A 15946-nucleotide genomic window follows, 5' to 3' on the forward strand; every position below is an offset into this window, starting at 1 on the left:
AATACAGGGTGCCTGACTCTGAAACCAAGTGCTTAAGGTCACAACCGTCGGCAGACTCAGTAGTGTCGGCCACCACAAGGAAATGTTTGGCCAACCCATCCGCCGCATCATCAGTCTCCCCGGACAACGAGGGCAAGAAGATGGACGCCATGAGGAAGAGAAATCTACATGGCAGCATCCATGATCCAGGCAGCCAATGCTCTGGCTATCGAGTCCCAATATGACCAGGAGTTTTGGTACAAGCTGGGCCCCATCTTGGTCTTCCTCCCAGAAGACAAGAGAACAGAGGCTTTTGCCCTCTTTCAGGAGGGTGAGGTGGCATTGAACCATGTCATTACGGTGACAGCACATATCGGCGAGAATCTGTTGGGCAAGGTGGTCGACGAATCCCTTCAAGCCATAAAGACGGACACAGACGGCATGTTCGCTTGGCACTCTTCAGCAACATTGCTCGTCTTTTTGCTTCTCCCAGGGGAAAATCAAGCAGATCATTGAAGGGCTACTCCACATCATACAGGCAACCTCCTTGATCCTCCACGCAGGAAGCCTACATGGGTCGTTCCCATGCCTACGCAGGGCAGGGCTCCGGTGCCCAAGCAAGCCTGAACCTGCCAAGGCGTCAGGCCCCCACTCGTGCACACTGGTGGGAGACCGGCTGACTAGGTTCTTCAGTGAGTGAAAGATCACCACCTAGAGATGGGTACTGGACGCTCTTGCCCAGGGACACACTTGAGTTCCAGCGCAGGTGTCCTCATATTCCACCAGTTCCCTGTTACAAGCAGCACATAACTCAGCTCCTGGTCGAAGTGCGAGCCATGTTACAGAAAGCGGTGATAGAGCTCGTCCCCCAAATGCTCTGGGATGCGATTGTATCCAGATACTTTCTGGTCAGAAGGAAAACTTTCGGTTTGAGGCCCATCCTGGACATGCACCGTCTAAACAAGTACTTGAAATCGCAAAACATCAGGATACTCGCGTTGCAGCAACCGCTCTGCCAACTGGACGAAGGTGATTTCTTGATATCGTTGGACCTAGAGGATGCATACTTTCATATCCCCATCTACAGGAATCATTGCAGTACAAGGCCAGCAATACCAGTTCAACGCCCTACCTTTTGGCTTCAAGTCGGCCCGAAGGGTGTTCACAAAATGCCTGGTCCCCATGGCAGACCAACCTGCATCTGCAGGGAGTGCATGTGTACCTGGACGATTGGCTGGTACGAGTCTGCTTCAGGAACTGGCCGATGAGCACACAGAGACCGTTCGGCTACTGGCAGAGCTGGGTTCTCTGAACTATCTGAAGTCCTGCTTATTGCCATCGCATAACGTGCTGTTCTCAGCGCCAGACTAAACACAGTGGCTTGCATGGCATCCCCATCGGAGGAGAGGGTAGCGGCCATTCGGGGGACGGTACAGCGGTAGTTGTCGGCGAAGACTGCCACGTTTCGGACCATCAAGTCTTTGCTGGGCATGTCATCCTGCATCTACCTCGTCTCTACAGGTTGCAGATGTGACCCCTACAGGAATTCTTGGATGCACGTTGGATACTTGTGTCCGGGAATTTTAATCATAATTTCCCCCTCGACGCGGAGTTCCGTCGGGTGATAGAATGGTGGGGGGGGTACAACCCCATATCGGCCAGGGGACTGGTTTTCAGACCCTGCCATACCAAGAGACTGTCACCACGGACTAGAGGTCTGTGGTTTCCGGAGGAGAAGGATCTGCACATCAACATCCTGGAGTTACAGGCAGTGTTTTGGGCCCTCAAGTCTTTCCTACCATCTGAGAGGCAAGGTGGTGAGGATCTTCATGGACACCACCATTGATATTGACATTTTATTTATATTTATATCGCGCTCGAACACAAGTGTTTCAGAGCGTGACAAGGGAGGATAACAAGGGAGAACAAAACAATGTTCTTGAGGTGCTTCCGGAACTGGAGTAGGTTCTCCTTAAGTTTCAGAGTGGCAGGGAGACTGTTCCAAAGGGAGGACCCAGCCGAAGACAGAAATCTACCCCCAGCTCGTTTCTTTGAAAAACTGACCCTGAGGGAGTTGGAGGAGCAAAGAGCTCTATAGGGGGAGGTATTTAAGGAAGGATAGTTGAATGTATTTGGACCCAGGCCCCAGAAAGCCTTGTAGGCAATGCAGAGGGTTTTACATGTTATCCTTGCATCCACTGGGAGCCAATGAAGAGATTTAAGAGCTGGAGAGATACGATCCCAGGGCTTGAGGCCAAGGACAAGTCTCGCAGTCTTGTTCTGGATTAGTTGTAAAGGGCAGGTAGATTTCCATATACTACATCAGGCAGCGGGGGGGGCACCCGGTCACCAGCGCTTTACAAGGAATATCAGGATTTGTCAATGGGCCATCAGATGGGTTGTTTCTCGTCCCACTCCACCTGGCAGGCGTCAAAAACACCACCGCCGACTCCCTCGGCAGGGAGCTGCCCTCTTGCCACGAGTGGGAACTTTGTCAGGATCCAGTGGACCGTCTGTTCGTCAAATGAAGCAGAGCTCTTATCGATCTTTTTGCCACGGCAGCGATCTCAAAATACCAGATGTTTGTCAGCAGATTCCACCAACTGAGTAGTATGGGGTACGTGGTGGTGTTCCTGTGGGAATATCCGTTTCTGTACGCCTTCCCCCATTTCCTCTTGCTACCTGTGATCAACACACTCGGTGTCAGTGGAAGATACTCATCACCCCGGCCTGGCCGAGTCAAATTTGATATCCAGACCTACTCAGCCCGTCGGTGTCCACTCTGGTCAAGTCGCTGGTACTTTGGGATCTGCTCACCTGGTAGAAAGGCACAATTGTTCTTCCCAACACAGGATCGCTGAACCTGAAGGCATGGCTCCTGCTGCCCTAGAATTTGATGTGCTGTCAGCAGACTGCAGGGAGGTCTTCGAAAGAGCCACAGCATTGTCGACTCTAAAGTGCTACGGCCGTAAGTGGAAGCATTTTGCTATGTGGTGCCGGTCACAGAATTTTACCCCTCTGAGGGACACGCCCCCACAGATAATTCCCTACTTGCTTTCCTTGGCAAAAGCTGGGCTGACTCCCGCATCCATCAAGTTACACCTGGCAGCCATCTCACGCTACACCATATCCCCGGGAAGATCCTCGCTGTGGTCCCACAGGCTTGTTGGAGTTTCTCAAGGGGCTTTTTTCGATCTTTCCCTCCGGTAAAGGTGCCTGCCCCAGTATGGGAACTCAATGTGGTTCTCGCAAGACTCATGGGGGCACCTTTCGAATCTATGCATCAATCCCCACTCAAGTTTCTCTCCTGGAAGACTGCATTCCTTGTGGCCATCACCTCAGCCAGACAGGAGTGTGAGATCCATGCCCTAGCCTGCAAGCATCCATCTCTGACTTTCCACAAATCAAGGGTGGTGCTGCGTACACACCCCACTTTTATGCATAAGGTTCCGTCGGAATTCCACCTCAGCGTGCCTTTTGGTGTTGTCCGTTTTCTTCCCAAACCCTTTTTCGCCGGCGGAAAGGACCTTGCATTCGCTGGACGTTGCACGTTTTTTGAAGTTCTACTTGTCACGCACTAAGAGTTTTCGGAAGATCTTTCAGTTGTTTGTGAACTTTAGACCTGTGAATCATGGGAAGGCCTTGTCCAAGGCTTCACTTTCAAGATTGCTCTCCGGCTGCATCATGCACTGTCATCGGCTGGCTAACCGACCTCTGCGATGACGGCATTCCTATCTGGTGTGCCCCTGCTCGAAATTTGCCACTCCTACTTCCGATCCCAGTGGGGGGAAATGCAAACCCCCAAATTGAAATCTTTTAAGAGAAGACTTCCAGTCCATCAGAGTGATGATGCCCTAGGCCCCTCCGTAGATCAGCCAGCATCCAGAGCACTGACCCAGAACTTGAGGCAGCAGGTGCTCCCTAGGCCCCACAATCCGACAAGGCTGGATGCTCCCTAGAAGACTAGGACCTCCACACACCCCGGAGGCCAGACCCTCTGCGTACCAGTTGCAAGCTCCTGAGAAATGGGACCCTGAAGAGATGGCTCCAGCAGATAGAACTGAGAAGGCAAGGGGGAGTCTACATCCAACCAGGCGGATATCTCCCTTGCTCCCCCAGCATTATACTTGGTGTACCTCAAGTCTTTGTACACCAAGCCATCCACATTGCCACAATGGCCAAGTAAGGGGTTGTCCAAGCCGTTGAAGGGGGCGCTAGAGGGACATCCCACATAGCGGGATGCCCCTCTGGCCACCCCACCCCCCCTACAGTCTCTCCACCCTTCCTGCAGGAGGGGGGGCAGTCCCCAGGGCATGAGCTTCTGGCGCGCCCTTGGGGGACTGTTTATAAGGCTGGGAGGGACGGAAGACCGGTCTCTTTTCAGTCCCTCCTCAGCCTGAATTTGAAAGTATGGTCGTGAACCATGATGCTTTGGAGCTGGGACTGCCCCCTGTGTTGTATGCTTCAATAAATTGTGACTGGTTTCCAAATGTAAAACCACTGTCTGTCTTTTGTTAGTTAGTAGGTTAGGTTCCAAGGTAGGTTACCTCTCCACAACAAGGGGGAGGGGGTGGGAGGCCAATGGGGGCTGCCACCGCTAAGTGACAAAGTGAGCGAGGAGGGCTGCCCAAATACTGCACCTCCCACCTAATCACTACACCACCCAGATCAAGGGGACTCTGAGCTATGGGAACACTTCTCTTCCGGATCATGCATTAGCTCTGTACCCCTGAAGGAGCATATGATTGCGGGCTTCACTTTGGTTTCAGGTCTCCAAAAATCCCTAATAAATTCTGGGCAAGTTCCCTTCAGGCCTGCCCTGCATAATGCCTCCAGGACCTCATCCTCCACCCCAGGGCCCACCCAATGGCTCTGTGCTGATCCGGGCTGCGTAACTACTACTGTCTTGGTCTCACAGCCTTGTCCACGTTACTGCCACAGTGGGGGAGCAATTTGATTGCTTCCTGCGTTAACCACAGCGCAATCTCAAAGCTCTCCAGGGCCTCTAGGGTGCCCATCAGTGGCAAGAGAGGGGGGAGGGGATGGGGGCTGGGGATCACCTCTAAACACCAAGTTGCACACCACTGGCCATGCCGCGCCACTCTCCTCAGGCCTCCCTGTCATCCTTAGCATCTGGCTCTGCTGGAAAGATCAATGTGGCAGGGCAGATAATCTGCATCCACGTCCTCCTGCCTTCAACTGTTGCGGGAGCGTCCCCTGCTCAGAAGGCCTCAGTGCCCTGGGCCATGATGTTTTAGGTGAAGACTTGCTGGGGTGGGGGGGGGGAGATTCATGGCAGCCAGGAAGCTGCAGCCCCGACGGGCTACAGGAAAATGCAAATTCACAGCTCCTCCCACTTCTTACTAGGCCTCAACAGAGCTCTCTGCTTGTGCCTCTCCCACGGTGGTATTCAGGAGTGCTTGCGGGTCGGGATTTCAGCCTGTTATTCGCCACATGTCATGCTCACTGGGGGGGGGGGGGGCGGCTTTCCGGGAGGATCTAAAACTGGGTCTCTCTCGCTTTCGAACCCAGTATGTACGGAGCTTCGCGTTGCTGCTGCCATGAACGCCCCCCCCTGGCCATACCTGCCTTGTCTCCAGGTTTAACCCAGACACTCGAGGGTTTCTACGCTCTTCTCCGTGTCTCCGGGGAAGACCGTGGGGTCTCTGGGTTTTACGGGAGGCTTCAAGTGCCCACCGCAGTGCACTTTTGTGCTGGCAAAGAAAAGCTGAGATTTGGCGGCTCGTCCAGCATGCCTCTGCAAATTGACCACAGCAAGGGAGGTGGGAGGCTGACACAGGCCCTAGTGTCTGAAGGAGGGAGGGAGCCAGGTGTTCACACAGTGCCGCCTCCAGTCACTCGCACTTCTGTTATATCGATCAACTTCTGCTGCCTACTCCAGCTCAAGGACCTTTACAGCACCGTTACATTGTGCCTCTGCAAAAAGAAATGATAAACATCTCCTGCTTCCTTCCACAGAATCCGACTTGCGCTTTGTCCAACGTGTACCACACTGTTGAGAAGGCAGTATCACGCAGACTGCCTTTCAAGTAAACTCAATTAACATGGCAGACTTAACAAAACAGGATACATATTTCTCCAGCATGGGGTCTGGCATGGATTCACATGCTCATGAGTATTCCCCCGTCGTCAGGCTGGGAATCCTCGGTAAAGAAATAATCAGTATCAGTTTCGTTTATGATCTGTCTTTCTTAGTAGTAACCAATCACTGGTCACTGGGTCATACTGCCCCCAGCCAATGACTGCCCTCTGCCTAAGCCCCTCCGCTGGCAGCCATCCTCAGATTTGTACCAGACGTTCAAGTGTTGTGAGTCCTCGTGCTTTAGCTTTCGAGCTTTTACTGTGTTTTTTGATTTTGAAAAAAAAAAAAAAAGTTTAATCTCATTTTTTCAGTCAGTTGAACCTCAAGCTCCACTGTTTCTACTTCTGATCAACTGGGACTTGTTTCGGATTTTTCTACGCCCCTCACGGGCGAAGTTTTTGTCGAGTTACGCTTCTTGGAGGATTCCAGAAGATTTGAGGACTACCTCGTGGACATGGCCCAGGACTAGGGAAGCTCAACGTCCGGAACCAAGCTGTTTAGGAACTGCCCTGGATGCGGATTACAGAATGTTTTCAAGGAGGATGAGCATTCGAGATGTCTCTACTGCCTTCATGAAGACAAAATGCACGTGGAGAATGACTGTGCGTTTTGCCAGAATATGTCGGAATGGACCATGAAGGATCGGCGTATCCGCCTCACCAACTGGCTGGAAGGAAAGAGCCCGGCAGGTGAGAAGCGGTTCGAGCGGTCTTGTAAGTCCTTTGAGGGCGCTCTGGTGACAGGGGCCCAACAGAAGGCAAAGCACCGCGAGTCCGCGGGCACCGGGAGCGCCGAAGGGTCGGTCTCCTTGGCTGCCAGGCAGGGTGCACTTTCACCGATGCCATCAACCACAAGCCAACGGGGAAGAGAAAATCTGAGAACCTGGGTAAGCTTCTGGAGAAGTCCCGGTCGATCTCGAAGGAGTCAGCCGAGGGGGAACGAGGCGGTGACCCTCCCTCCAAGGTGAAGGCCTCAAGCGCGCCCAAGAAGGTGAAGGCCTTGATTCACCCGGCTAAGGCCTCTATCGAGGGAGTCGTGGCTACCCCAGTGGAGGTGACCTCGGGCCTAGAGTTTCCCTGCCACCGCAGAGGGAAATCCTCTTTCCAGCCCATCGTTAAGACCCCCCGTGGAGACCCCGGTGGAAAAAGAGGGTGGGGGGGCAGTGGCAGTTAATGACACGGACTCAGCCTCTGAGGAGGAGCTGGTGGAAGTCGTGAAGGGCCTCAAGAGGTTTGAGGAGGTCCGGTCCCACGGGGGAAACCCCGAGGAGGCGGACAAAGAGCGACGGTGGCGCCGATGAGGCGCCCGTGGAGGTGGAGCAAACATCGCGCCCGTCGCAACCAGTGCCTGAGCCTCAGGACAGCTCAGCGGCCATTTTGATGGCAATCCAAACCTTATGCACAGAGAAGGACGAGGTTGCCTCTACCCCCAACGGACGACCCCACAGAACCGGGCCCGTTGGGGTGCCCTCCAAGCAAGCGGAGGAGAGTTCACCCTTCCAGCCCTCGCGGCCCGCTCAGCCTTCATCTCCCTCCCCTAATCCTAGGGAGGACCCGGGAACAGATACGGCCACGACGGGGACAGATGACGATGGTGGTGACGACGGGATGGGACTTCCATCACCAGCCCCTCGGGCGCCTCTGCCCGACGAAATTGGCTCCTTCCATGCCATGATTGCCAGGGCATCCAAGCTTTTCCAGCTCTTCCCCGAAGAACAGAAGAAGGAAGGCTTCCTCTATCAACGCTGCAAGGCCAAGAGGAAGACAGTCCTCACGGTGCCATTTCTTGACGACCTCTGGGACGAAGGGTTTGCTATCCTGAAGAACCCGTCCAAGCCTGTATGAGAAGAAGTACCGGGTCCCCGATTCCGCCCCTTTGTGCCTTGGGACACAGCCGACTCCAGATTTGGTCGTCTTGGCGGTCGGCCAAGAAGAAAGCTGCGAGGGCGACGGCTTCAACTTCGACCTCCCCACCTGACAGTGAGGGTAAGAAACTGGATGCCATGGGACGACTAGTCATCTTGTCTGCGGCGACTACAATTAAGGCGGCCAAGGCCCTAGCGATTGTGGCCCGCTATGACAGGGAGTTGTGGTTCAAGATGTCTCCCCTGCTGGACTTCCTTCCGAACAACAAGAGGGCGGAGGCCCTGGAGATCCTGCAGGAAGGCGAGGTGGTGTCGAAGCATGCCATAACGGTGGCCACCGACATCGCTGACACCGGTTTCCGCCAGTTGGGCAACAGTGTTTGCCTTCGACGGCGGGGTGGCTCAAGGCGACTGATTTCTGCCAGGACGTGCAAACCAGAGTTTTGGACATGCCCTTCGACGGGAGCAACCTGTTTGGGAAAACAGTGGATGAGTCACTTCAGGCCATCAAGGCTGACACAGAGACGGCTCGGGCCTTGGGAGTTTTGCAGCAACGACGACCGCCCTTTCGGAACTCCTGAGGCAAGCAAGGTGCCTCCAAAGGATTCGACGGTGGCGCCTCAACGTACCGCCAGGCAGCCCGTTCCTCGTCGCAAGAGGCCTACAGAGAGCGCAGCAAGTCAGGAGGATCCCGTCACCAAGGTGGCAAGGCCGCCTCCAAGCAGGACTGAACCGGCTGTAGCGTCGGGCCCCCACCTAAGCACCCCGGTGGGAGGCCGGCTGGCGAGTTTTGTCAGTGTGTGGAAGTCCATTTCGACCGACAGTTGGGTGCTGGATGCCCTGGCCCACGGGCACACTCTCGAATTTCTGAAGTGCCCCCACATTCCTCCCGTGGCCAGGAAGGAAAATCGGATCCCTCAGCTGCTGTTGGAAGTAAGGGCGATGCCCAAGAAAGGTGCCATCGAGCTCGTCTCGAAATGGCTCCGGGGCTCCAGAGTATACTCGAGGTACTTCCTCGTCAGAAAGAAGACAGGCGGTTGGCGCCCCATCCTGGACCTGCGTCGGTTAAACAAGTACATGAAGGCTCAGAAGTTCTGGATGGTCAGCCTCCAGCACGTGCTGGGACAGCTGGAGGCAGGCGACTTCCTATCGTCGTTGGACTTGGAGGATGCTTGCTTCCACATTCCCATTCTAAAAGGACAACGAAAGTTCCTCAGAATCGTAGTCCAGGGACAGCACTACCAATTCAAGGCCCTACCATTGGGATTGAAGTTGGCGCCCAGGGTATTTACCAAGTGCCTAGCACCAGTAGCGGCGCGGGTGCGCCTGCAGGGGATCCATGTTTACCCGTACCTGGACGATAGGCTCATCCGAGCAAGGACAAGGGAGATTGCCATCGAGCACACAGCGAAGACCGTCCAACTGCTCACGGATCTCGGATTCTCCATCAACTTCCCAAAATCCCACCTGGTTCTGTTGCAGGTCGCACTGTTTCTGGGAGCCAAGCTCGATACAGTGGCATGGCTGGCTTCTCGGTCAGAGGAAAGGACGAAGGCCATCCTGGACAAGGTGCAGCGCCTGTTGGCCACGGACGTGGCCAGGGTGAGGTCCATCAAGTCCCTTCTCGGCATGATGTCCTCTTGCATATACCTGGTGCGCCTATGTAGGCTGCGGATGGGTCCTCTACAGGAGTTCCTCGACGCCCGTTGGATGCAAGCGGCGGGCAGCTTCGAAGACAAGATCCCGCTCAACGAGATCTTCTGCTATTAGGTGGTGGGGCACACGCGCGTATCTCGCAGCGGGCACAGACTTTCAGACCGCAGCACACCAGGAGACAGTGATGACGGATGCTTCCCTGGAAAGATGGGGAGCGCGCACCGGAGATCCGCACGCGAGAGTCCTTTGGCTCCTGGAGGAGAGGTCACTCCACATCAATATCCTGGAGCTCCGAGCAGTGTTCTTGGCTCTCAAGTTGTTTCTCCCGTCCCTCAAGGGCAAGGTGGTGAGGATCTTCACCGACAACACCACCACAATGTCCGGAAGCAGGGAGGAACCAGGTCCCCGGCCCTATCAAGGCAGGCCCAGGATCTTTGGCATTGGAAAGTTGCCCAGGGGATGTTTCTGGTGCCCTTCCACCTAGCATGGATAAATAACACCATCGCTGACTCGCTGAGCAGGGAGCTGCGCTCATGCCACGAGTGGGAACTGCGTCAAGACCAAGTGGATCAGCTTTTCCGACGATGGGGCAAACCCCAGATCGCCTGTTCGCGACGGCGACAAACTCCAAGTGCCAGAGGTTCCCCAGAAGGTTTCCCCAGCCGAGGAGCATGGGCGATGCTTTCTCTTTCCCCTGGGATGGCCTGTTCCTCTATGCATTCCCTCCGTTGCCGTTGCTACTGCGACTCGTCAACCAACTCAAAAGGTCCGGTGCAGGATGATCCTCGTCGCACCAGCGTGGCCGAGACAGATCTGGTTCCTGGACCTTCTGGACTTGTCAGCGTCCCCCCCCCAGTCAAACTATCGACTGACGCAGATCTTCTCTCCAGAGAAGGAGGCGCCATCCTCCACCACGACCCAGGGTCGCCGAACTTGCAGGCCTGGCTCATGCAGCACTAGAGTTTGGAGGGTACGATATCCCGGCGGACTGCAAGGCGGTGCTTGCAAAGGCCAGGGCGTCCTCAACTCTCAAGTGCTATGGACACAAATGGAAGAGGTTCTGTCTGGTGGCGTGCACAGAAGATTAACCCTCTGCGAATTACGGCCTTAAGTGCTGCGGTACCTGCTGTCGCTGGCCAAGGCAGGGCTGGCTTATGCTTCCCTCAAAATACATCTAGCGGCGATATCCCGCTAGACCAGAACTACGGGACGATCATCTGTGGTCTCATCCCCTGGTGAAGGAGTTTATGAAGGGACTGTTCCATTCATTCCTGCCGGTGAAGGCTCCGGACCCGGCGTGGGAGCTCAACGTGGTGCCGAACAGGCTCATGGGGGCGCCTTTCCAGTCTATGCATTTGGCAGCGTTGAAGTTCCTGTCGTGGAAAACAGCATTTCTTGTGGGCTTCACCTCCACATGATGAGTGGGAGAGATCCAAGCCTTATTCTGCAAGCCCCCATACTTGATTTTTCACGAGACGAGGGTGGTTCTGAGGACGCACCCCTCCTTCACGCCGAAGGTGCCATCGGACTTCCATCTAAATGAGCCCTTGGTGTTACAAGTTTTCTTCCCGTAGCCTTTGTCGCCGGCCGAGAGGAGTTTGCAAACGCTGGATGTAGCTAGAGCGCTGAAGTTCTACGTGGACCTCACAAAGTTTTCGGAAGACATCACAACTGTTTGTGAACTTTGGACCTGTGAACCAACCGAAGGCCCCCTCGAAGGCTTCCATTTCCAGATGGCTCTCAGGCTGCATCATGCACTCACCGGTTGGCAAACCGACCGTTGCCCGGCCGTCCGAGGGCCCATTCGACCAGAGCGATCACTGCTACCACAGCGTTCTTGTCTGGTGTGCCCCTGCTGGACATCTGCACGGCTGCTACGTGGAGGTCGACGCACACCTTCACGAGATTCTACTGTGTCGACCTGGATTCCAGGGAGGAGTCCATAGTCGGCCAAGCAGTGCTGCGCAACATGTTCGCCTGAAAGTGGGCCTGGTGAGGAGGTAAGAGTTGCTTAATGTTGAGTTGTGTAATGCTTAATGTTGATCCTTGCCAACTCCCGTGGTTGTGCATGTGTGTTCTGCTATGTATTCTTATATTCATGAGCATGTGAATCCATGCCAGACCCCATGCTGGAGAAGGAACAGGTTACTTACCTGCAACTGTTGTTCTCCAGCATGGGTCTGGCATGGATTCACATGCAAATCCTCCCGCCTACCCCTCTGCGGCTCTTCACTTGGTCATACTGCCACTTTACGTGCTACCAAATCTGGGGATGGCTGCCAGGGGAGGGGCTTAGGGAGAGGGCAGTCATTGGCTGGGGGCAGTATGACCCAGAGACCAGTGTTTGGTTACTACTAAGAAAGACAGATCAGAAACGAAACTGATACTGATTTTTTCTTTACCGAGGATTCCCAGCCTGACAAAGGGGAATATTCATGAGCATGTGAATCCATGCCAGGTACATGCTGGAGAACAACAGTTACAGGTAAGTAACTTGTTCCTTAGCTCCAGTTGCACTTTGACCCCGATTTGTAGGGCAAGCTAAGCAATTCCATGGATCTGGGTCGAGACTGAGGTAGAATGGTTTGAGGGAGAAAAGACCGAAGATAATTTTTCTGAAATAACCTTCCGTCTTTTCTCTCCTGATCATTTCTGACTTGCCCCACACCGCCACCCTCCTATTTACATTGCTTCCGACTCGCTGTGTCCCTGCAACGCCTGTTCCCTTTCACTTCCGTGATCGGGAACTGGCGCCGCAGAGACCTTTTTTTTTTCTTTTTTTCGGGATGGCTACGGTGGATACCCCCACAACCTCCGCTCACAATATAGTGGGCAACCGTGCAGGGGACACCACCGCAGCGGACCAAAGACTACATACCAGTTAATGAAGAGCAAGGGGTTACCCCTCTTGTTTTCTGTCCTCCAGAGTAGTCAACCTAAAACCACAAACGATCCTGAAAGAAGCCAGGATGGATAGCGTGTAGCAAAGGGTGGAACTAGTACCTCACTGCAGATCTCTGGTCCCTTTTGGCATCTGTCATGGTCTCTGCTTCCAAAAGGTCAGGGTTTTCCCAACTCCCTTGGAAGCAGATCCATAACCCAGGTTCCGAGTGCCAACCAGTCCCAATTGGGACCTTTTGGACCCAGTCCTGGCGCCAGTGGCACCAGGCTCATAAATATGCCCAGTCCCAGCGCTGGAAGCGCCGGGCTCATAATGCTTGGGTGGACTTACCTGCAGCAGACCATGCTGCTTACTTGCCTGCCAGTTGAGTCTCTGATCCTCTTCTGTTTGGAACTACTTTTCCTGTTGGGTGGGGCTGGAGCCACTCCCTAGATTCAGAACACTGGAACTCTTCTGGAAGTCAGGAACTCTTTTCTTACCAGGAACTCTTTTCTTACTTAGGCGTGGCTGTGGAAGAAGACACCTAAGCACTACAGGAGGCTATTTAAACCACACCCGGTGGATGAATCTTGCTTTGTGTTATTCTGCACCCTCTGCAGCAGAACGCTCATCGTGTCTTCTGCATCCGGTCCTGGGCCTAAGGAAAAAGGCTTACCATCCTGAATCCAGTCTTCAGCAACTCCTATAAAGACAAGAAAGAACAGGTTAGTATTCCGGCATCTGAAAGGCAAAGGCTTACCTACTCTTCGTGCGCTCCGGAGGTCTTCACACTGCATTCCGGCATCTGAAAGACAAAAGCTCACCAACTCTTTGCACGCTCCGGAGGCCGTCGGCGCTGCATCCCGCATCTGAAAGACAAAACAAGGTGCGTTTAAAGACATTGGGGAACTTTAATACTCAAGTGCCATTACTCCTTTCCACATCTAACCCAGTGGGTATCCCGGCACCCTGCAGCCGCTCCGAACTTGTACCTGCAAAATAAAAGACAGTTAGAGCGCATCGTGAAGCTGGCAACAAGCGCTTACTTACATGCTTCCAGGCGCTTCTATTCATCACACGGGCTCCATCTTCAACTCACTTCAGCCCGTCATCCGCCATCGCCGGAACCCTGCAAAACAAGAGACATCATTATTAAAGACTTTAAAGACATTTGAGTTACTCGAAACTTGCCGTTCGTGCAGTAAACGACGGACAGCAGTCCTCTGAAGTCAAGAGGCCTGCGCTACCTATCCAGTGAAGGAACTGGTTACAGCACCCTGCCCCGAGGCAGATGGAGAGCTCGGCATTCACTTACCTAAGGTGAGAGCGTTAACCTGTGGGGGTCTACAGGAGAGGAGAAGAGGAAAGAGATAGGGACACCCCAATAACCCCAGTTCATTAACCCCGTATTTTCTATCTGCAGACATCCTCTCTGCATGTCAGGCATACAGGGCACAGAGGTCCAGCCCAAAGAGCCAACCGGGTGCTGCACATCACCTTTGAAGATACGGTAGTCGCCCAGTCAAGACCGGCGCCTCTGCGAGAATCAGGTGAGCGTTACAGCATCCCTGGTCTGATCAGTCCTTGCAATCTAGTGCCAGTTTCCTCCAAAACACAGTCCCAGCTCACCTCTTAACCTGGCAGTCCTTCCATATTCTGACTTCTTCCCTAGGCACACAGCAACCAGCTCATCGCTAAACTTAGTAGTCTCTGCAAGATTCTTCCTTGGCTATAGTTGTTGACAGGCCGTGTTATTTTAAGCAGCCTGCCATGATCGATCTTGTAGTCCAAAGAGGTTCGCCCTTCACAAGCTCTTAGTTATCCTGTCTTCTGGCTCCATCAGTCTCCCTTCTCCGGTATATGCCGGTCCAAGATATAGCTTGCCGCAGTATTTCTGTTTTTTCTTCTCATCTCCGCCAGAGCCTGTGGTATAGACCCAGCAGGCTTTCAGGTTCTTCCCTGTGGCGCTAGCTCTGCCCCTCCACCTCCTGGTATAGGTTCTACCCCACAGCCTGCTAGTCACTGTGAGTTAGTTTCCCTTACTCTGAAATGGATGGAAAGCTTTTCTCGCTCCTTTCTTTTGGTTTGCCCACTGCTGGTTGGGGTTTTACAGCTCTCCTGCTCACATCTGCACTCAGGTTTCCTTCCTTCCACAGTCTTTCTCTCTTCTTCCTTTTTTAAATGTCCTACCTCCAGCCTTTCTGTTTCCTGCCTAACTTTGCAGGGGATATGGTGCCCTGGGAGGGTTTCGGAGTCTGAAGTTTCTTGAAGTCCACTGTCCCTTTTAATTCCATGTTTGTGTCACCTTTCTGTGTCGCCACTTTATAAGGCATGTCTACACGGCAGCTTCTCCTCGCCCAGCGTTAAGAAAAAGGTCTGCTGTTATCTCATTGGCACCGTTTTAAAATTCTTTTTTACATTGCATGCCGTGTTGTCTTCTGTATTAACAGCTTTGGTGATTTAGCAAACAAATCTCCTTGAGGGCCCATTCCACAAGACATCAAGCGGTGAATTCAGGTGTGGCAGAGAGGTGTTTCATGGTTTGACATCTATCAGACGGCAACATCAGCATCATATCAAACATTGACAAAGCACTATCACGAGACACACTGGGAGGTGAGCATTCTCAATGCTCAGTGGTTCAGATTTTACATGTGTAAAATGGATTTCTGCTCACTCTTCCACCTTCCCCGAGTACGGCTCTGAATTTCCTTAAAAAGGAATCGCTGGGAAGAAGATATCCATTAGAGGAATGCGTTTCTTGAATTTGCCAATGTTGTTTCTGGTAGATATATTCTCCCTTCCCAGATTCCTTGACAACCCTTGCACATACCCCCCTAAAAGATTGGTTTTAATTGTTACTGGTTTGATATGAGATTGATACCGTTCCTCAGTGTCTGTGATGGGGGGGGGGGGCAATGGGGGAGAAGTTGAGTAGAACTGAGATCAGACGGTGCCCGCGACTCTGCATATATGTACTGAGGACCTCCTATCCGGTGGAGGACATGCCACTGATGCTTTAAAGGAGTTCACCCAATGCTTCTTGATACCAGCTAGTAGCTTTGGGAAATATGCCCAGACCTGTCCTTTCCAAGATGCCACATCAAAGGTGAGAAACTGTTTCCATCAGAAAGAACACCAGAGAATGTATGTAACTTGGGTTTCTCACTACAGTAACCCATGCTGTACCACCGTATGCACCCAGAGTGTGTCCTGAGGGCTGTTCATGAAGCCTCCCTTTCAGCAGGTTGATCAGCGTCCCAGGTAAGTGTCACTGCAATCCAAGCCTTATCTGCTGAACCACTGTAGACGTTTTTGTGCCAGGACAGTTGATGCTTGGAATGAAATTCATTTATTTACACATTTTATTTGGTGCTGTAGTAACACTGTGCTGCTTTGACCTTGAGAGCTGTGCTGGATGAGCGTCTTCAGATTTGAGTCTACCACCTGGGAGCCATGCATA

The 15946-nt window shown here is 53.3% G+C and overlaps 1 protein-coding gene across 1 annotated transcript in view; it reads left to right on the plus strand.

The window, feature by feature from the left end:
• TDRD9 (tudor domain containing 9) overlaps positions 1-15946 on the plus strand; it is a 2559831-nt gene that overhangs the window by 1360323 nt on the left and 1183562 nt on the right. The gene's annotated exons all lie outside the window — the stretch shown is intronic.

Source organism: Ambystoma mexicanum, chromosome 14 (genome assembly GCF_040938575.1).
Source record: "Ambystoma mexicanum isolate Mex_15411 chromosome 14, UKY_AmexF1_1, whole genome shotgun sequence".
NCBI classification, from domain to species: Eukaryota; Metazoa; Chordata; class Amphibia; order Caudata; family Ambystomatidae; genus Ambystoma; species Ambystoma mexicanum.